At 41.7% G+C, this 20,455-nt stretch overlaps 10 non-coding genes and 1 pseudogene across 10 annotated transcripts; all 11 read left to right on the top strand.

The window, feature by feature from the left end:
- The first annotated feature begins 775 nt into the window (after nt 1-775).
- Nucleotides 776-939, top strand: LOC149980581 (U1 spliceosomal RNA). Its single transcript, XR_016484261.1, has one exon. It is a non-coding gene; the product is annotated as a U1 spliceosomal RNA (small nuclear RNA).
- Nucleotides 940-2,656: 1,717 nt separating this feature from the next.
- Nucleotides 2,657-2,820, top strand: LOC149980580 (U1 spliceosomal RNA). Its single transcript, XR_016484260.1, has one exon. It is a non-coding gene; the product is annotated as a U1 spliceosomal RNA (small nuclear RNA).
- Nucleotides 2,821-4,438: 1,618 nt separating this feature from the next.
- On the top strand, nt 4,439-4,602 carry LOC149980579 (U1 spliceosomal RNA). The gene has a single exon (XR_016484259.1). It is a non-coding gene; the product is annotated as a U1 spliceosomal RNA (small nuclear RNA).
- Nucleotides 4,603-6,220: 1,618 nt separating this feature from the next.
- Nucleotides 6,221-6,384, top strand: LOC149980578 (U1 spliceosomal RNA). Its single transcript, XR_016484176.1, has one exon. It is a non-coding gene; the product is annotated as a U1 spliceosomal RNA (small nuclear RNA).
- A 1,717-nt stretch (nt 6,385-8,101) lies between these two features.
- Nucleotides 8,102-8,265, top strand: LOC149980577 (U1 spliceosomal RNA). The gene has a single exon (XR_016484258.1). It is a non-coding gene; the product is annotated as a U1 spliceosomal RNA (small nuclear RNA).
- Nucleotides 8,266-9,883: 1,618 nt separating this feature from the next.
- LOC149980576 (U1 spliceosomal RNA) lies at nt 9,884-10,047 on the top strand. The gene has a single exon (XR_016484175.1). It is a non-coding gene; the product is annotated as a U1 spliceosomal RNA (small nuclear RNA).
- Nucleotides 10,048-11,764: 1,717 nt separating this feature from the next.
- On the top strand, nt 11,765-11,928 carry LOC149980575 (U1 spliceosomal RNA). The gene has a single exon (XR_016484257.1). It is a non-coding gene; the product is annotated as a U1 spliceosomal RNA (small nuclear RNA).
- A 1,711-nt stretch (nt 11,929-13,639) lies between these two features.
- Nucleotides 13,640-13,794, top strand: LOC149980574 (U1 spliceosomal RNA; annotated as a pseudogene).
- Nucleotides 13,795-15,411: 1,617 nt separating this feature from the next.
- LOC149980573 (U1 spliceosomal RNA) lies at nt 15,412-15,575 on the top strand. Its single transcript, XR_016484256.1, has one exon. It is a non-coding gene; the product is annotated as a U1 spliceosomal RNA (small nuclear RNA).
- A 1,617-nt stretch (nt 15,576-17,192) lies between these two features.
- Nucleotides 17,193-17,356, top strand: LOC149980572 (U1 spliceosomal RNA). Its single transcript, XR_016484203.1, has one exon. It is a non-coding gene; the product is annotated as a U1 spliceosomal RNA (small nuclear RNA).
- A 1,752-nt stretch (nt 17,357-19,108) lies between these two features.
- LOC149980571 (U1 spliceosomal RNA) lies at nt 19,109-19,272 on the top strand. Its single transcript, XR_016484255.1, has one exon. It is a non-coding gene; the product is annotated as a U1 spliceosomal RNA (small nuclear RNA).
- The last annotated feature ends 1,183 nt before the right edge of the window (nt 19,273-20,455 follow it).

Raw genomic sequence — 20,455 nt, 5'->3', positions numbered from 1 at the left:
AAAACACTTCAGTTTAACCCTGATCGCGAGTATCATCCTGTCAATTTACAGATACAATTACAAATACGAGTATGGCCATGTCACTGTACATAGATCTTTCTATTTTCATGTTCTACTGTGTTATTGACTACGTTTGTTTACGTGTAACTCTGTGTTGTTGTTTTTGTCGCACTGCTGTGCTTTATCTTGGCCAGGTCGCAGTTTGTAAATGAGAACTTGTTCCCAACTAGCCTACCTGGTGAAATAAAACAATTAATTAAAAACCACCCATTGTAGCTACTACCGTGTCTTGTTGATGAAGTAGTAGGCTACTGTTTCTCCTCCATATCTGTGGGTCGTATGCCACCCTGTGGTCGATGGTGGAATCATATTTTACTGAGAGCAGAAAACAAGCGTGATGAAACTATTCCTACAACGTCTGGAACGCTACAAAACACCAGAAATAAATGGTGTCTTTCGGTTGGCTGTGTGCACGAATGTGATTTCAGCATTTTGGTACATCGCCTACTTGTGTGTTACCAGACCAACATTTAGACCAAAAATGCAATGTATTTAGAATTTCTACCGTGTTGCTTGATGGGAAAATAGTCGGTCCGTGATATAATATAGTAAAACAAAATGTATTGCTTTTTTCTTCGCCTTGTCCGCAACTGTATTCGTAAACGTCATTAAACCCTGTTCAATATGATGTGGTATTATCAGTAGTAGAAGTGGTAACCGTGAGTCAAACACCTTTGTCCTGGAAGGAGTACTCCTCTACCAACATGTACAACTCATACTTACCTGGCAAGGGAGACACCGTGATCACGAAGGCGGTTCACCCAGGGCGAGGCTCAGCCATTGCACTCCGGCTGTGCTGACCCCTGCGAATTTCTCAAATGTGGAAATCTCGATTGCATAATTTCTGGTAGTGGGGGACTGCGTTCGCGCTCTCCCCTGATCTTGATGTTAAAAATAATGGAGGAATGTGTTAAATTCGGAGTTATATTGAGTTTCGTGTTGAGGAGATTTTTTTCCTCTCAGATGAATGACTGGGGTCTGTTTATAAGTCAACTAAAGGGCTCAGAGATACATTTCTGTCTTCTGATAACCCGGATGTGTGTGATATGTTATTGTAGCACTGGTGATTATGCCTGTCATGTACTGATAATGTCAAGGAAAAGGCCTACTTGTGAATGGATAATTTTGTGCCCTCAGGAAATAATGTGGATTGAGGTATTTTATTTGCTAGATTATTAAATCATTTATAGGACAGTTTGTCATTTAAGACCACAGTAAGTGTCAACCATTACCATGCCACAGTCATTGCCCTGGTCAACCATTACCATTCCACAGTCATTTCCCTGCTCAACCATTACCATGCCACAGACATTTCCCTGGTCAACCATTACCATGCCACAGACATTTCCCTGCTCAATCATTACCATGCCACAGACATTTCCCTGGTCAACCATTACCACGCCACAGTCATGTCCCTGGTCAAACATTACCATTCCACAGACATTTCCCTGGTCAACCATTACCATTCCACAGACATTTCCCTGGTCAACCATTACCATTCTACAGACATGTCCCTGGTCTACAATGCCACAGACATTTCCCTGGTCAACCATTACCATGCCACAGACATTTCCCTGGTCAACCATCACCATTCCAAAGACATGTCCCTGGTCTACAATGCCACAGACATTTCCCTGGTCAACCATTACCATGCCACAGACATGTCCCTGGTCCACTTATTTCCTGATGAAATCAGTCAATAAGATGGATTCTGTTGTTCCAAGATGCAGATCCATTCCACAGACATTTCTGCAGTTTTTTTTTTTTTGCAGTGAGAATGTGTAGTGAGGTATTCTGCCAAAAAATGTATTTAGGCATATTAAAACACTTCAGTTTAACCCTGATCGCGAGTATCATCCTGTCAATTTACAGATACAATTACAAATACGAGTATGGCCATGTCACTGTACATAGATCTTTCTATTTTCATGTTCTACTGTGTTATTGACTACGTTTGTTTACGTGTAACTCTGTGTTGTTGTTTTTGTCGCACTGCTGTGCTTTATCTTGGCCAGGTCGCAGTTTGTAAATGAGAACTTGTTCCCAACTAGCCTACCTGGTGAAATAAAACAATTAATTAAAAACCACCCATTGTAGCTACTACCGTGTCTTGTTGATGAAGTAGTAGGCTACTGTTTCTCCTCCATATCTGTGGGTCGTATGCCACCCTGTGGTCGATGGTGGAATCATATTTTACTGAGAGCAGAAAACAAGCGTGATGAAACTATTCCTACAACGTCTGGAACGCTACAAAACACCAGAAATAAATGGTGTCTTTCGGTTGGCTGTGTGCACGAATGTGATTTCAGCATTTTGGTACATCGCCTACTTGTGTGTTACCAGACCAACATTTAGACCAAAAATGCAATGTATTTAGAATTTCTACCGTGTTGCTTGATGGGAAAATAGTCGGTCCGTGATATAATATAGTAAAACAAAATGTATTGCTTTTTTCTTCGCCTTGTCCGCAACTGTATTCGTAAACGTCATTAAACCCTGTTCAATATGATGTGGTATTATCAGTAGTAGAAGTGGTAACCGTGAGTCAAACACCTTTGTCCTGGAAGGAGTACTCCTCTACCAACATGTACAACTCATACTTACCTGGCAAGGGAGACACCGTGATCACGAAGGCGGTTCACCCAGGGCGAGGCTCAGCCATTGCACTCCGGCTGTGCTGACCCCTGCGAATTTCTCAAATGTGGAAATCTCGATTGCATAATTTCTGGTAGTGGGGGACTGCGTTCGCGCTCTCCCCTGATCTTGATGTTAAAAATAATGGAGGAATGTGTTAAATTCGGAGTTCTATTGAGTTTCGTGTTGAGCAGATTTTTTACCTCTCAGATGAATGACTGGGGTCTGTTTATAAGTCAACTAAAGGGCTCAGAGATACATTTCTGTCTTCTGATAACCCGGATGTGTGTGATATGTTATTGTAGCACTGGTGATTATGCCTGTCATGTCCTGATAATGTCAAGGAAAAGGCCTACTTGTGAATGGATAATTTTGTGCCCTCAGGAAATAATGTGGATTGAGGTATTTTATTTGCTAGATTATTAAATCATTTATAGGACAGTTTGTCATTTAAGACCACAGTAAGTGTCAACCATTACCATTCCACAGTCATTTCCCTGCTCAATCATTACCATGCCACAGACATTTCCCTGGTCAACCATTACCACGCCACAGTCATGTCCCTGGTCAAACATTACCATTCCACAGACATTTCCCTGGTCAACCATTACCATTCCACAGACATTTCCCTGGTCAACCATTACCATTCTACAGACATGTCCCTGGTCTACAATGCCACAGACATTTCCCTGGTCAACCATTACCATGCCACAGACATTTCCCTGGTCAACCATCACCATTCCAAAGACATGTCCCTGGTCTACAATGCCACAGACATTTCCCTGGTCAACCATTACCATGCCACAGACATGTCCCTGGTCCACTTATTTCCTGATGAAATCAGTCAATAAGATGGATTCTGTTGTTCCAAGATGCAGATCCATTCCACAGACATTTCTGCAGTTTTTTTTTTTTTGCAGTGAGAATGTGTAGTGAGGTATTCTGCCAAAAAATGTATTTAGGCATATTAAAACACTTCAGTTTAACCCTGATCGCGAGTATCATCCTGTCAATTTACAGATACAATTACAAATACGAGTATGGCCATGTCACTGTACATAGATCTTTCTATTTTCATGTTCTACTGTGTTATTGACTACGTTTGTTTACGTGTAACTCTGTGTTGTTGTTTTTGTCGCACTGCTGTGCTTTATCTTGGCCAGGTCGCAGTTTGTAAATGAGAACTTGTTCCCAACTAGCCTACCTGGTGAAATAAAACAATTAATTAAAAACCACCCATTGTAGCTACTACCGTGTCTTGTTGATGAAGTAGTAGGCTACTGTTTCTCCTCCATATCTGTGGGTCGTATGCCACCCTGTGGTCGATGGTGGAATCATATTTTACTGAGAGCAGAAAACAAGCGTGATGAAACTATTCCTACAACGTCTGGAACGCTACAAAACACCAGAAATAAATGGTGTCTTTCGGTTGGCTGTGTGCACGAATGTGATTTCAGCATTTTGGTACATCGCCTACTTGTGTGTTACCAGACCAACATTTAGACCAAAAATGCAATGTATTTAGAATTTCTACCGTGTTGCTTGATGGGAAAATAGTCGGTCCGTGATATAATATAGTAAAACAAAATGTATTGCTTTTTTCTTCGCCTTGTCCGCAACTGTATTCGTAAACGTCATTAAACCCTGTTCAATATGATGTGGTATTATCAGTAGTAGAAGTGGTAACCGTGAGTCAAACACCTTTGTCCTGGAAGGAGTACTCCTCTACCAACATGTACAACTCATACTTACCTGGCAAGGGAGACACCGTGATCACGAAGGCGGTTCACCCAGGGCGAGGCTCAGCCATTGCACTCCGGCTGTGCTGACCCCTGCGAATTTCTCAAATGTGGAAATCTCGATTGCATAATTTCTGGTAGTGGGGGACTGCGTTCGCGCTCTCCCCTGATCTTGATGTTAAAAATAATGGAGGAATGTGTTAAATTCGGAGTTATATTGAGTTTCGTGTTGAGGAGATTTTTTTCCTCTCAGATGAATGACTGGGGTCTGTTTATAAGTCAACTAAAGGGCTCAGAGATACATTTCTGTCTTCTGATAACCCGGATGTGTGTGATATGTTATTGTAGCACTGGTGATTATGCCTGTCATGTACTGATAATGTCAAGGAAAAGGCCTACTTGTGAATGGATAATTTTGTGCCCTCAGGAAATAATGTGGATTGAGGTATTTTATTTGCTAGATTATTAAATCATTTATAGGACAGTTTGTCATTTAAGACCACAGTAAGTGTCAACCATTACCATTCCACAGTCATTTCCCTGCTCAATCATTACCATGCCACAGACATTTCCCTGGTCAACCATTACCACGCCACAGTCATGTCCCTGGTCAAACATTACCATTCCACAGACATTTCCCTGGTCAACCATTACCATTCCACAGACATTTCCCTGGTCAACCATTACCATTCTACAGACATGTCCCTGGTCTACAATGCCACAGACATTTCCCTGGTCAACCATTACCATGCCACAGACATTTCCCTGGTCAACCATCACCATTCCAAAGACATGTCCCTGGTCTACAATGCCACAGACATTTCCCTGGTCAACCATTACCATGCCACAGACATGTCCCTGGTCCACTTATTTCCTGATGAAATCAGTCAATAAGATGGATTCTGTTGTTCCAAGATGCAGATCCATTCCACAGACATTTCTGCAGTTTTTTTTTTTTTGCAGTGAGAATGTGTAGTGAGGTATTCTGCCAAAAAATGTATTTAGGCATATTAAAACACTTCAGTTTAACCCTGATCGCGAGTATCATCCTGTCAATTTACAGATACAATTACAAATACGAGTATGGCCATGTCACTGTACATAGATCTTTCTATTTTCATGTTCTACTGTGTTATTGACTACGTTTGTTTACGTGTAACTCTGTGTTGTTGTTTTTGTCGCACTGCTGTGCTTTATCTTGGCCAGGTCGCAGTTTGTAAATGAGAACTTGTTCCCAACTAGCCTACCTGGTGAAATAAAACAATTAATTAAAAACCACCCATTGTAGCTACTACCGTGTCTTGTTGATGAAGTAGTAGGCTACTGTTTCTCCTCCATATCTGTGGGTCGTATGCCACCCTGTGGTCGATGGTGGAATCATATTTTACTGAGAGCAGAAAACAAGCGTGATGAAACTATTCCTACAACGTCTGGAACGCTACAAAACACCAGAAATAAATGGTGTCTTTCGGTTGGCTGTGTGCACGAATGTGATTTCAGCATTTTGGTACATCGCCTACTTGTGTGTTACCAGACCAACATTTAGACCAAAAATGCAATGTATTTAGAATTTCTACCGTGTTGCTTGATGGGAAAATAGTCGGTCCGTGATATAATATAGTAAAACAAAATGTATTGCTTTTTTCTTCGCCTTGTCCGCAACTGTATTCGTAAACGTCATTAAACCCTGTTCAATATGATGTGGTATTATCAGTAGTAGAAGTGGTAACCGTGAGTCAAACACCTTTGTCCTGGAAGGAGTACTCCTCTACCAACATGTACAACTCATACTTACCTGGCAAGGGAGACACCGTGATCACGAAGGCGGTTCACCCAGGGCGAGGCTCAGCCATTGCACTCCGGCTGTGCTGACCCCTGCGAATTTCTCAAATGTGGAAATCTCGATTGCATAATTTCTGGTATTGGGGGACTGCGTTCGCGCTCTCCCCTGATCTTGATGTTAAAAATAATGGAGGAATGTGTTAAATTCGGAGTTATATTGAGTTTCGTGTTGAGGAGATTTTTTTCCTCTCAGATGAATGACTGGGGTCTGTTTATAAGTCAACTAAAGGGCTCAGAGATACATTTCTGTCTTCTGATAACCCGGATGTGTGTGATATGTTATTGTAGCACTGGTGATTATGCCTGTCATGTACTGATAATGTCAAGGAAAAGGCCTACTTGTGAATGGATAATTTTGTGCCCTCAGGAAATAATGTGGATTGAGGTATTTTATTTGCTAGATTATTAAATCATTTATAGGACAGTTTGTCATTTAAGACCACAGTAAGTGTCAACCATTACCATGCCACAGTCATTGCCCTGGTCAACCATTACCATTCCACAGTCATTTCCCTGCTCAACCATTACCATGCCACAGACATTTCCCTGGTCAACCATTACCATGCCACAGACATTTCCCTGCTCAATCATTACCATGCCACAGACATTTCCCTGGTCAACCATTACCACGCCACAGTCATGTCCCTGGTCAAACATTACCATTCCACAGACATTTCCCTGGTCAACCATTACCATTCCACAGACATTTCCCTGGTCAACCATTACCATTCTACAGACATGTCCCTGGTCTACAATGCCACAGACATTTCCCTGGTCAACCATTACCATGCCACAGACATTTCCCTGGTCAACCATCACCATTCCAAAGACATGTCCCTGGTCTACAATGCCACAGACATTTCCCTGGTCAACCATTACCATGCCACAGACATGTCCCTGGTCCACTTATTTCCTGATGAAATCAGTCAATAAGATGGATTCTGTTGTTCCAAGATGCAGATCCATTCCACAGACATTTCTGCAGTTTTTTTTTTTTTGCAGTGAGAATGTGTAGTGAGGTATTCTGCCAAAAAATGTATTTAGGCATATTAAAACACTTCAGTTTAACCCTGATCGCGAGTATCATCCTGTCAATTTACAGATACAATTACAAATACGAGTATGGCCATGTCACTGTACATAGATCTTTCTATTTTCATGTTCTACTGTGTTATTGACTACGTTTGTTTACGTGTAACTCTGTGTTGTTGTTTTTGTCGCACTGCTGTGCTTTATCTTGGCCAGGTCGCAGTTTGTAAATGAGAACTTGTTCCCAACTAGCCTACCTGGTGAAATAAAACAATTAATTAAAAACCACCCATTGTAGCTACTACCGTGTCTTGTTGATGAAGTAGTAGGCTACTGTTTCTCCTCCATATCTGTGGGTCGTATGCCACCCTGTGGTCGATGGTGGAATCATATTTTACTGAGAGCAGAAAACAAGCGTGATGAAACTATTCCTACAACGTCTGGAACGCTACAAAACACCAGAAATAAATGGTGTCTTTCGGTTGGCTGTGTGCACGAATGTGATTTCAGCATTTTGGTACATCGCCTACTTGTGTGTTACCAGACCAACATTTAGACCAAAAATGCAATGTATTTAGAATTTCTACCGTGTTGCTTGATGGGAAAATAGTCGGTCCGTGATATAATATAGTAAAACAAAATGTATTGCTTTTTTCTTCGCCTTGTCCGCAACTGTATTCGTAAACGTCATTAAACCCTGTTCAATATGATGTGGTATTATCAGTAGTAGAAGTGGTAACCGTGAGTCAAACACCTTTGTCCTGGAAGGAGTACTCCTCTACCAACATGTACAACTCATACTTACCTGGCAAGGGAGACACCGTGATCACGAAGGCGGTTCACCCAGGGCGAGGCTCAGCCATTGCACTCCGGCTGTGCTGACCCCTGCGAATTTCTCAAATGTGGAAATCTCGATTGCATAATTTCTGGTAGTGGGGGACTGCGTTCGCGCTCTCCCCTGATCTTGATGTTAAAAATAATGGAGGAATGTGTTAAATTCGGAGTTATATTGAGTTTCGTGTTGAGGAGATTTTTTTCCTCTCAGATGAATGACTGGGGTCTGTTTATAAGTCAACTAAAGGGCTCAGAGATACATTTCTGTCTTCTGATAACCCGGATGTGTGTGATATGTTATTGTAGCACTGGTGATTATGCCTGTCATGTACTGATAATGTCAAGGAAAAGGCCTACTTGTGAATGGATAATTTTGTGCCCTCAGGAAATAATGTGGATTGAGGTATTTTATTTGCTAGATTATTAAATCATTTATAGGACAGTTTGTCATTTAAGACCACAGTAAGTGTCAACCATTACCATTCCACAGTCATTTCCCTGCTCAATCATTACCATGCCACAGACATTTCCCTGGTCAACCATTACCACGCCACAGTCATGTCCCTGGTCAAACATTACCATTCCACAGACATTTCCCTGGTCAACCATTACCATTCCACAGACATTTCCCTGGTCAACCATTACCATTCTACAGACATGTCCCTGGTCTACAATGCCACAGACATTTCCCTGGTCAACCATTACCATGCCACAGACATTTCCCTGGTCAACCATCACCATTCCAAAGACATGTCCCTGGTCTACAATGCCACAGACATTTCCCTGGTCAACCATTACCATGCCACAGACATGTCCCTGGTCCACTTATTTCCTGATGAAATCAGTCAATAAGATGGATTCTGTTGTTCCAAGATGCAGATCCATTCCACAGACATTTCTGCAGTTTTTTTTTTTTTGCAGTGAGAATGTGTAGTGAGGTATTCTGCCAAAAAATGTATTTAGGCATATTAAAACACTTCAGTTTAACCCTGATCGCGAGTATCATCCTGTCAATTTACAGATACAATTACAAATACGAGTATGGCCATGTCACTGTACATAGATCTTTCTATTTTCATGTTCTACTGTGTTATTGACTACGTTTGTTTACGTGTAACTCTGTGTTGTTGTTTTTGTCGCACTGCTGTGCTTTATCTTGGCCAGGTCGCAGTTTGTAAATGAGAACTTGTTCCCAACTAGCCTACCTGGTGAAATAAAACAATTAATTAAAAACCACCCATTGTAGCTACTACCGTGTCTTGTTGATGAAGTAGTAGGCTACTGTTTCTCCTCCATATCTGTGGGTCGTATGCCACCCTGTGGTCGATGGTGGAATCATATTTTACTGAGAGCAGAAAACAAGCGTGATGAAACTATTCCTACAACGTCTGGAACGCTACAAAACACCAGAAATAAATGGTGTCTTTCGGTTGGCTGTGTGCACGAATGTGATTTCAGCATTTTGGTACATCGCCTACTTGTGTGTTACCAGACCAACATTTAGACCAAAAATGCAATGTATTTAGAATTTCTACCGTGTTGCTTGATGGGAAAATAGTCGGTCCGTGATATAATATAGTAAAACAAAATGTATTGCTTTTTTCTTCGCCTTGTCCGCAACTGTATTCGTAAACGTCATTAAACCCTGTTCAATATGATGTGGTATTATCAGTAGTAGAAGTGGTAACCGTGAGTCAAACACCTTTGTCCTGGAAGGAGTACTCCTCTACCAACATGTACAACTCATACTTACCTGGCAAGGGAGACACCGTGATCACGAAGGCGGTTCACCCAGGGCGAGGCTCAGCCATTGCACTCCGGCTGTGCTGACCCCTGCGAATTTCTCAAATGTGGAAATCTCGATTGCATAATTTCTGGTATTGGGGGACTGCGTTCGCGCTCTCCCCTGATCTTGATGTTAAAAATAATGGAGGAATGTGTTAAATTCGGAGTTATATTGAGTTTCGTGTTGAGGAGATTTTTTTCCTCTCAGATGAATGACTGGGGTCTGTTTATAAGTCAACTAAAGGGCTCAGAGATACATTTCTGTCTTCTGATAACCCGGATGTGTGTGATATGTTATTGTAGCACTGGTGATTATGCCTGTCATGTACTGATAATGTCAAGGAAAAGGCCTACTTGTGAATGGATAATTTTGTGCCCTCAGGAAATAATGTGGATTGAGGTATTTTATTTGCTAGATTATTAAATCATTTATAGGACAGTTTGTCATTTAAGACCACAGTAAGTGTCAACCATTACCATGCCACAGTCATTGCCCTGGTCAACCATTACCATTCCACAGTCATTTCCCTGCTCAACCATTACCATGCCACAGACATTTCCCTGGTCAACCATTACCATGCCACAGACATTTCCCTGCTCAATCATTACCATGCCACAGACATTTCCCTGGTCAACCATTACCACGCCACAGTCATGTCCCTGGTCAAACATTACCATTCCACAGACATTTCCCTGGTCAACCATTACCATTCCACAGACATTTCCCTGGTCAACCATTACCATTCTACAGACATGTCCCTGGTCTACAATGCCACAGACATTTCCCTGGTCAACCATTACCATGCCACAGACATTTCCCTGGTCAACCATCACCATTCCAAAGACATGTCCCTGGTCTACAATGCCACAGACATTTCCCTGGTCAACCATTACCATGCCACAGACATGTCCCTGGTCCACTTATTTCCTGATGAAATCAGTCAATAAGATGGATTCTGTTGTTCCAAGATGCAGATCCATTCCACAGACATTTCTGCAGTTTTTTTTTTTTTGCAGTGAGAATGTGTAGTGAGGTATTCTGCCAAAAAATGTATTTAGGCATATTAAAACACTTCAGTTTAACCCTGATCGCGAGTATCATCCTGTCAATTTACAGATACAATTACAAATACGAGTATGGCCATGTCACTGTACATAGATCTTTCTATTTTCATGTTCTACTGTGTTATTGACTACGTTTGTTTACGTGTAACTCTGTGTTGTTGTTTTTGTCGCACTGCTGTGCTTTATCTTGGCCAGGTCGCAGTTTGTAAATGAGAACTTGTTCCCAACTAGCCTACCTGGTGAAATAAAACAATTAATTAAAAACCACCCATTGTAGCTACTACCGTGTCTTGTTGATGAAGTAGTAGGCTACTGTTTCTCCTCCATATCTGTGGGTCGTATGCCACCCTGTGGTCGATGGTGGAATCATATTTTACTGAGAGCAGAAAACAAGCGTGATGAAACTATTCCTACAACGTCTGGAACGCTACAAAACACCAGAAATAAATGGTGTCTTTCGGTTGGCTGTGTGCACGAATGTGATTTCAGCATTTTGGTACATCGCCTACTTGTGTGTTACCAGACCAACATTTAGACCAAAAATGCAATGTATTTAGAATTTCTACCGTGTTGCTTGATGGGAAAATAGTCGGTCCGTGATATAATATAGTAAAACAAAATGTATTGCTTTTTTCTTCGCCTTGTCCGCAACTGTATTCGTAAACGTCATTAAACCCTGTTCAATATGATGTGGTATTATCAGTAGTAGAAGTGGTAACCGTGAGTCAAACACCTTTGTCCTGGAAGGAGTACTCCTCTACCAACATGTACAACTCATACTTACCTGGCAAGGGAGACACCGTGATCACGAAGGCGGTTCACCCAGGGCGAGGCTCAGCCATTGCACTCCGGCTGTGCTGACCCCTGCGAATTTCTCAAATGTGGAAATCTCGATTGCATAATTTCTGGTAGTGGGGGACTGCGTTCGCGCTCTCCCCTGATCTTGATGTTAAAAATAATGGAGGAATGTGTTAAATTCGGAGTTCTATTGAGTTTCGTGTTGAGCAGATTTTTTACCTCTCAGATGAATGACTGGGGTCTGTTTATAAGTCAACTAAAGGGCTCAGAGATACATTTCTGTCTTCTGATAACCCGGATGTGTGTGATATGTTATTGTAGCACTGGTGATTATGCCTGTCATGTCCTGATAATGTCAAGGAAAAGGCCTACTTGTGAATGGATAATTTTGTGCCCTCAGGAAATAATGTGGATTGAGGTATTTTATTTGCTAGATTATTAAATCATTTATAGGACAGTTTGTCATTTAAGACCACAGTAAGTGTCAACCATTACCATTCCACAGTCATTTCCCTGCTCAATCATTACCATGCCACAGACATTTCCCTGGTCAACCATTACCACGCCACAGTCATGTCCCTGGTCAAACATTACCATTCCACAGACATTTCCCTGGTCAACCATTACCATTCCACAGACATTTCCCTGGTCAACCATTACCATTCTACAGACATGTCCCTGGTCTACAATGCCACAGACATTTCCCTGGTCAACCATTACCATGCCACAGACATTTCCCTGGTCAACCATCACCATTCCAAAGACATGTCCCTGGTCTACAATGCCACAGACATTTCCCTGGTCAACCATTACCATGCCACAGACATTTCCCTGGTCAACCATCACCATTCCAAAGACATGTCCCTGGTCTACAATGCCACAGACATTTCCCTGGTCAACCATTACCATGCCACAGACATGTCCCTGGTCCACTTATTTCCTGATGAAATCAGTCAATAAGATGGATTCTGTTGTTCCAAGATGCAGATCCATTCCACAGACATTTCTGCAGTTTTTTTTTTTTTGCAGTGAGAATGTGTAGTGAGGTATTCTGCCAAAAAATGTATTTAGGCATATTAAAACACTTCAGTTTAACCCTGATCGCGAGTATCATCCTGTCAATTTACAGATACAATTACAAATACGAGTATGGCCATGTCACTGTACATAGATCTTTCTATTTTCATGTTCTACTGTGTTATTGACTACGTTTGTTTACGTGTAACTCTGTGTTGTTGTTTTTGTCGCACTGCTGTGCTTTATCTTGGCCAGGTCGCAGTTTGTAAATGAGAACTTGTTCCCAACTAGCCTACCTGGTGAAATAAAACAATTAATTAAAAACCACCCATTGTAGCTACTACCGTGTCTTGTTGATGAAGTAGTAGGCTACTGTTTCTCCTCCATATCTGTGGGTCGTATGCCACCCTGTGGTCGATGGTGGAATCATATTTTACTGAGAGCAGAAAACAAGCGTGATGAAACTATTCCTACAACGTCTGGAACGCTACAAAACACCAGAAATAAATGGTGTCTTTCGGTTGGCTGTGTGCACGAATGTGATTTCAGCATTTTGGTACATCGCCTACTTGTGTGTTACCAGACCAACATTTAGACCAAAAATGCAATGTATTTAGAATTTCTACCGTGTTGCTTGATGGGAAAATAGTCGGTCCGTGATATAATATAGTAAAACAAAATGTATTGCTTTTTTCTTCGCCTTGTCCGCAACTGTATCCGTAAACGTCATTAAACCCTGTTCAATATGATGTGGTATTATCAGTAGTAGAAGTGGTAACCGTGAGTCAAACACCTTTGTCCTGGAAGGAGTACTCCTCTACCAACATGTACAACTCATACTTACCTGGCAAGGGAGACACCGTGATCACGAAGGCGGTTCACCCAGGGCGAGGCTCAGCCATTGCACTCCGGCTGTGCTGACCCCTGCGAATGTGGAAATCTCGATTGCATAATTTCTGGTAGTGGGGGACTGCGTTCGCGCTCTCCCCTGATCTTGATGTTAAAAATAATGGAGGAATGTGTTAAATTCGGAGTTCTATTGAGTTTCGTGTTGAGCAGATTTTTTACCTCTCAGATGAATGACTGGGGTCTGTTTATAAGTCAACTAAAGGGCTCAGAGATACATTTCTGTCTTCTGATAACCCGGATGTGTGTGATATGTTATTGTAGCACTGGTGATTATGCCTGTCATGTCCTGATAATGTCAAGGAAAAGGCCTACTTGTGAATGGATAATTTTGTGCCCTCAGGAAATAATGTGGATTGAGGTATTTTATTTGCTAGATTATTAAATCATTTATAGGACAGTTTGTCATTTAAGACCACAGTAAGTGTCAACCATTACCATTCCACAGTCATTTCCCTGCTCAATCATTACCATGCCACAGACATTTCCCTGGTCAACCATTACCACGCCACAGTCATGTCCCTGGTCAAACATTACCATTCCACAGACATTTCCCTGGTCAACCATTACCATTCCACAGACATTTCCCTGGTCAACCATTACCATTCTACAGACATGTCCCTGGTCTACAATGCCACAGACATTTCCCTGGTCAACCATTACCATGCCACAGACATTTCCCTGGTCAACCATCACCATTCCACAGACATGTCCCTGGTCTACAATGCCACAGACATTTCCCTGGTCAACCATTACCATGCCACAGACATGTCCCTGGTCCACTTATTTCCTGATGAAATCAGTCAATAAGATGGATTCTGTTGTTCCAAGATGCAGATCCATTCCACAGACATTTCTGCAGTTTTTTTTTTTTTGCAGTGAGAATGTGTAGTGAGGTATTCTGCCAAAAATGTATTTAGGCATATTAAAACACTTCAGTTTAACCCTGATCGCGAGTATCATCCTGTCAATTTACAGATACAATTACAAATACGAGTATGGCCATGTCACTGTACATAGATCTTTCTATTTTCATGTTCTACTGTGTTATTGACTACGTTTGTTTACGTGTAACTCTGTGTTGTTGTTTTTGTCGCACTGCTGTGCTTTATCTTGGCCAGGTCGCAGTTTGTAAATGAGAACTTGTTCCCAACTAGCCTACCTGGTGAAATAAAACAATTAATTAAAAACCACCCATTGTAGCTACTACCGTGTCTTGTTGATGAAGTAGTAGGCTACTGTTTCTCCTCCATATCTGTGGGTCGTATGCCACCCTGTGGTCGATGGTGGAATCATATTTTACTGAGAGCAGAAAACAAGCGTGATGAAACTATTCCTACAACGTCTGGAACGCTACAAAACACCAGAAATAAATGGTGTCTTTCGGTTGGCTGTGTGCACGAATGTGATTTCAGCATTTTGGTACATCGCCTACTTGTGTGTTACCAGACCAACATTTAGACCAAAAATGCAATGTATTTAGAATTTCTACCGTGTTGCTTGATGGGAAAATAGTCGGTCCGTGATATAATATAGTAAAACAAAATGTATTGCTTTTTTCTTCGCCTTGTCCGCAACTGTATTCGTAAACGTCATTAAACCCTGTTCAATATGATGTGGTATTATCAGTAGTAGAAGTGGTAACCGTGAGTCAAACACCTTTGTCCTGGAAGGAGTACTCCTCTACCAACATGTACAACTCATACTTACCTGGCAAGGGAGACACCGTGATCACGAAGGCGGTTCACCCAGGGCGAGGCTCAGCCATTGCACTCCGGCTGTGCTGACCCCTGCGAATTTCTCAAATGTGGAAATCTCGATTGCATAATTTCTGGTAGTGGGGGACTGCGTTCGCGCTCTCCCCTGATCTTGATGTTAAAAATAATGGAGGAATGTGTTAAATTCGGAGTTCTATTGAGTTTCGTGTTGAGCAGATTTTTTACCTCTCAGATGAATGACTGGGGTCTGTTTATAAGTCAACTAAAGGGCTCAGAGATACATTTCTGTCTTCTGATAACCCGGATGTGTGTGATATGTTATTGTAGCACTGGTGATTATGCCTGTCATGTCCTGATAATGTCAAGGAAAAGGCCTACTTGTGAATGGATAATTTTGTGCCCTCAGGAAATAATGTGGATTGAGGTATTTTATTTGCTAGATTATTAAATCATTTATAGGACAGTTTGTCATTTAAGACCACAGTAAGTGTCAACCATTACCATTCCACAGTCATTTCCCTGCTCAATCATTACCATGCCACAGACATTTCCCTGGTCAACCATTACCACGCCACAGTCATGTCCCTGGTCAAACATTACCATTCCACAGACATTTCCCTGGTCAACCATTACCATTCCACAGACATTTCCCTGGTCAACCATTACCATTCTACAGACATGTCCCTGGTCTACAATGCCACAGACATTTCCCTGGTCAACCATTACCATGCCACAGACATTTCCCTGGTCAACCATCACCATTCCACAGACATGTCCCTGGTCTACAATGCCACAGACATTTCCCTGGTCAACCATTACCATGCCACAGACATGTCCCTGGTCCACTTATTTCCTGATGAAATCAGTCAATAAGATGGATTCTGTTGTTCCAAGATGCAGATCCATTCCACAGACATTTCTGCAGTTTTTTTTTTTTTGCAGTGAGAATGTGTAGTGAGGTATTCTGCCAAAAATGTATTTAGGCATATTAAAACACTTCAGTTTAACCCTGATCGCGAGTATCATCCTGTCAATTTACAGATACAATTACAAATACGAGTATGGCCATGTCACTGTACATAGATCTTTCTATTTTCATGTTCTACTGTGTTATTGACTACGTTTGTTTACGTGTAACTCTGTGTTGTTGTTTTTGTCGCACTGCTGTGCTTTATCTTGGCCAGGTCGCAGTTTGTAAATGAGAACTTGTTCCCAACTAGCCTACCTGGTGAAATAAAACAATTAATTAAAAACCACCCATTGTAGCTACTACCGTGTCTTGTTGATGAAGTAGTAGGCTACTGTTTCTCCTCCATATCTGTGGGTCGTATGCCACCCTGTGGTCGATGGTGGAATCATATTTTACTGAGAGCAGAAAACAAGCGTGATGAAACTATTCCTACAACGTCTGGAACGCTACAAAACACCAGAAATAAATGGTGTCTTTCGGTTGGCTGTGTGCACGAATGTGATTTCAGCATTTTGGTACATCGCCTACTTGTGTGTTACCAGACCAACATTTAGACCAAAAATGCAATGTATTTAGAATTTCTACCGTGTTGCTTGATGGGAAAATAGTCGGTCCGTGATATAATATAGTAAAACAAAATGTATTGCTTTTTTCTTCGCCTTGTCTGCAACTGTATTCGTAAACGTCATTAAACCCTGTTCAATATGATGTGGTATTATCAGTAGTAGAAGTGGTAACCGTGAGTCAAACACCTTTGTCCTGGAAGGAGTACTCCTCTACCAACGTGTACAACTCATACTTACCTGGCAAGGGAGACACCGTGATCACGAAGGCGGTTCACCCAGGGCGAGGCTCAGCCATTGCACTCCGGCTGTGCTGACCCCTGCGAATTTCTCAAATGTGGAAATCTTGATTGCATAATTTCTGTTAGTGGGGGACTGCGTTCGCGCTCTCCCCTGACCTTGATGTTAAAAATAATGGAGGAATGTGTTAAATTCGGAGTTCTATTGAGTTTCGTGTTGAGAAGGAGATTTTTTACTTATCAGATGAATGACTGGGGTCTGTTTATAAGTCAACTAAAGGCCTCAGAGATACATTTCTGTCTTCTGATAACCCGGATGTGTGTGATATGTTATTGTAGCACTGGTGATTATGCCTGTCATGTCCTGATAATGTCAAGGAAAAGGCCTACTTGTGAATGGATAATTTTGTGCCCTCAGGACGTAATGTGGATTGAGGTATTTTATTTGCTAGATTATTAAATCATTTATAGGACAGTTTGTCATTTAAGACCACAGTAAGTGTCAACCATTACCATGCCACGGTCATTGCCCTGGTCAACCATTACCATTCCACAGTCATTTCCCTGCTCAACCATTACCATGCCACAGACATTTCCCTGGTCAACCATTACCATGCCACAGACATTTCCCTGGTCAATCATTACCATGCCACAGACATTTCCCTGGTCAACCATTACCATGCCACAGACATTTCCCTGGTCAACCATTACCACGCCACAGTCATGTCCCTGGTCAAACATTACCATTCCACAGACATTCCCCTGGTCAACCATTACCATTCCACAGACATTTCCCTGGTCAACCATTACCATTCCACAGACATGTCCCTGGTCTACAATGCCACAGACATTTCCCTGGTCAACCATTACCATGCCACAGACATTTCCCTGGTCAACCATTACCATTCCACAGACATGTCCCTGGTCTACAATGCCACAGACATTTCCCTGGTCAACCATTACCATGCCACAGACATGTCCCTGGTCCACTTATTTCCTGATGAAATCAGTCAATAAGATGGATTCTGTTGTTCCAAGATGCCGATCCATTCCACAGACATTTCTGCAGTTTTTTTTTTTTTGCAGTGAGAATGTGTAGTGAGGTATTCTGCCAAAAATGTATTTAGGCATATTAAAACACTTCAGTTTAACCCTGATCGCGAGTATCATCCTGTCAATTTACAGATACAATTACAAATACGAGTATGGCCATGTCACTGTACATAGATCTTTCTATTTTCATGTTCTACTGTGTTATTGACTACGTTTGTTTACGTGTAACTCTGTGTTGTTGTTTTTGTCGCACTGCTGTGCTTTATCTTGGCCAGGTCGCAGTTTGTAAATGAGAACTTGTTCCCAACTAGCCTACCTGGTGAAATAAAACAATTAATTAAAAACCACCCATTGTAGCTACTACCGTGTCTTGTTGATGAAGTAGTAGGCTACTGTTTCTCCTCCATATCTGTGGGTCGTATGCCACCCTGTGGTCGATGGTGGAATCATATTTTACTGAGAGCAGAAAACAAGCGTGATGAAACTATTCCTACAACGTCTGGAACGCTACAAAACACCAGAAATAAATGGTGTCTTTCGGTTGGCTGTGTGCACGAATGTGATTTCAGCATTTTGGTACATCGCCTACTTGTGTGTTACCAGACCAACATTTAGACCAAAAATGCAATGTATTTAGAATTTCTACCGTGTTGCTTGATGGGAAAATAGTCGGTCCGTGATATAATATAGTAAAACAAAATGTATTGCTTTTTTCTTCGCCTTGTCCGCAACTGTATTCGTAAACGTCATTAAACCCTGTTCAATATGATGTGGTATTATCAGTAGTAGAAGTGGTAACCGTGAGTCAAACACCTTTGTCCTGGAAGGAGTACTCCTCTACCAACATGTACAACTCATACTTACCTGGCAAGGGAGACACCGTGATCACGAAGGCGGTTCACCCAGGGCGAGGCTCAGCCATTGCACTCCGGCTGTGCTGACCCCTGCGAATTTCTCAAATGTGGAAATCTCGATTGCATAATTTCTGGTAGTGGGGGACTGCGTTCGCGCTCTCCCCTGATCTTGATGTTAAAAATAATGGAGGAATGTGCTAAATTCGGAGTTCTATTGAGTTTCGTGTTGAGCAGATTTTTTACCTCTCAGATGAATGACTGGGGTCTGTTTATAAGTCAACTAAAGGGCTCAGAGATACATTTCTGTCTTCTGATAACCCGGATGTGTGTGATATGTTATTGTAGCACTGGTGATTATGCCTGTCATGTCCTGATAATGTCAAGGAAAAGGCCTACTTGTGAATGGATAATTTTGTGCCCTCAGGAAATAATGTGGATTGAGGTATTTTATTTGCTAGATTATTAAATCATTTATAGGACAGTTTGTCATTTAAGACCACAGTAAGTGTCAACCATTACCATTCCACAGTCATTTCCCTGCTCAATCATTACCATGCCACAGACATTTCCCTGGTCAACCATTACCACGCCACAGTCATGTCCCTGGTCAAACATTACCATTCCACAGACATTTCCCTGGTCAACCATTACCATTCCACAGACATTTCCCTGGTCAACCATTACCATTCTACAGACATGTCCCTGGTCTACAATGCCACAGACATTTCCCTGGTCAACCATTACCATGCCACAGACATTTCCCTGGTCAACCATCACCATTCCACAGACATGTCCCTGGTCTACAATGCCACAGACATTTCCCTGGTCAACCATTACCATGCCACAGACATGTCCCTGGTCCACTTATTTCCTGATGAAATCAGTCAATAAGATGGATTCTGTTGTTCCAAGATGCAGATCCATTCCACAGACATTTCTGCAGTTTTTTTTTTTTTGCAGTGAGAATGTGTAGTGAGGTATTCTGCCAAAAATGTATTTAGGCATATTAAAACACTTCAGTTTAACCCTGATCGCGAGTATCATCCTGTCAATTTACAGATACAATTACAAATACGAGTATGGCCATGTCACTGTACATAGATCTTTCTATTTTCATGTTCTACTGTGTTATTGACTACGTTTGTTTACGTGTAACTCTGTGTTGTTGTTTTTGTCGCACTGCTGTGCTTTATCTTGGCCAGGTCGCAGTTTGTAAATGAGAACTTGTTCCCAACTAGCCTACCTGGTGAAATAAAACAATTAATTAAAAACCACCCATTGTAGCTACTACCGTGTCTTGTTGATGAAGTAGTAGGCTACTGTTTCTCCTCCATATCTGTGGGTCGTAT

Source organism: Oncorhynchus mykiss, chromosome 10, assembly GCF_057628025.1.
Source record: "Oncorhynchus mykiss isolate SJ-2025 chromosome 10, ASM5762802v1, whole genome shotgun sequence".
NCBI classification, from domain to species: domain Eukaryota; kingdom Metazoa; phylum Chordata; class Actinopteri; order Salmoniformes; family Salmonidae; genus Oncorhynchus; species Oncorhynchus mykiss.
Note: the sequence above shows the minus strand (reverse complement) of the source record. Positions and strands in the feature narration are given on the sequence as shown.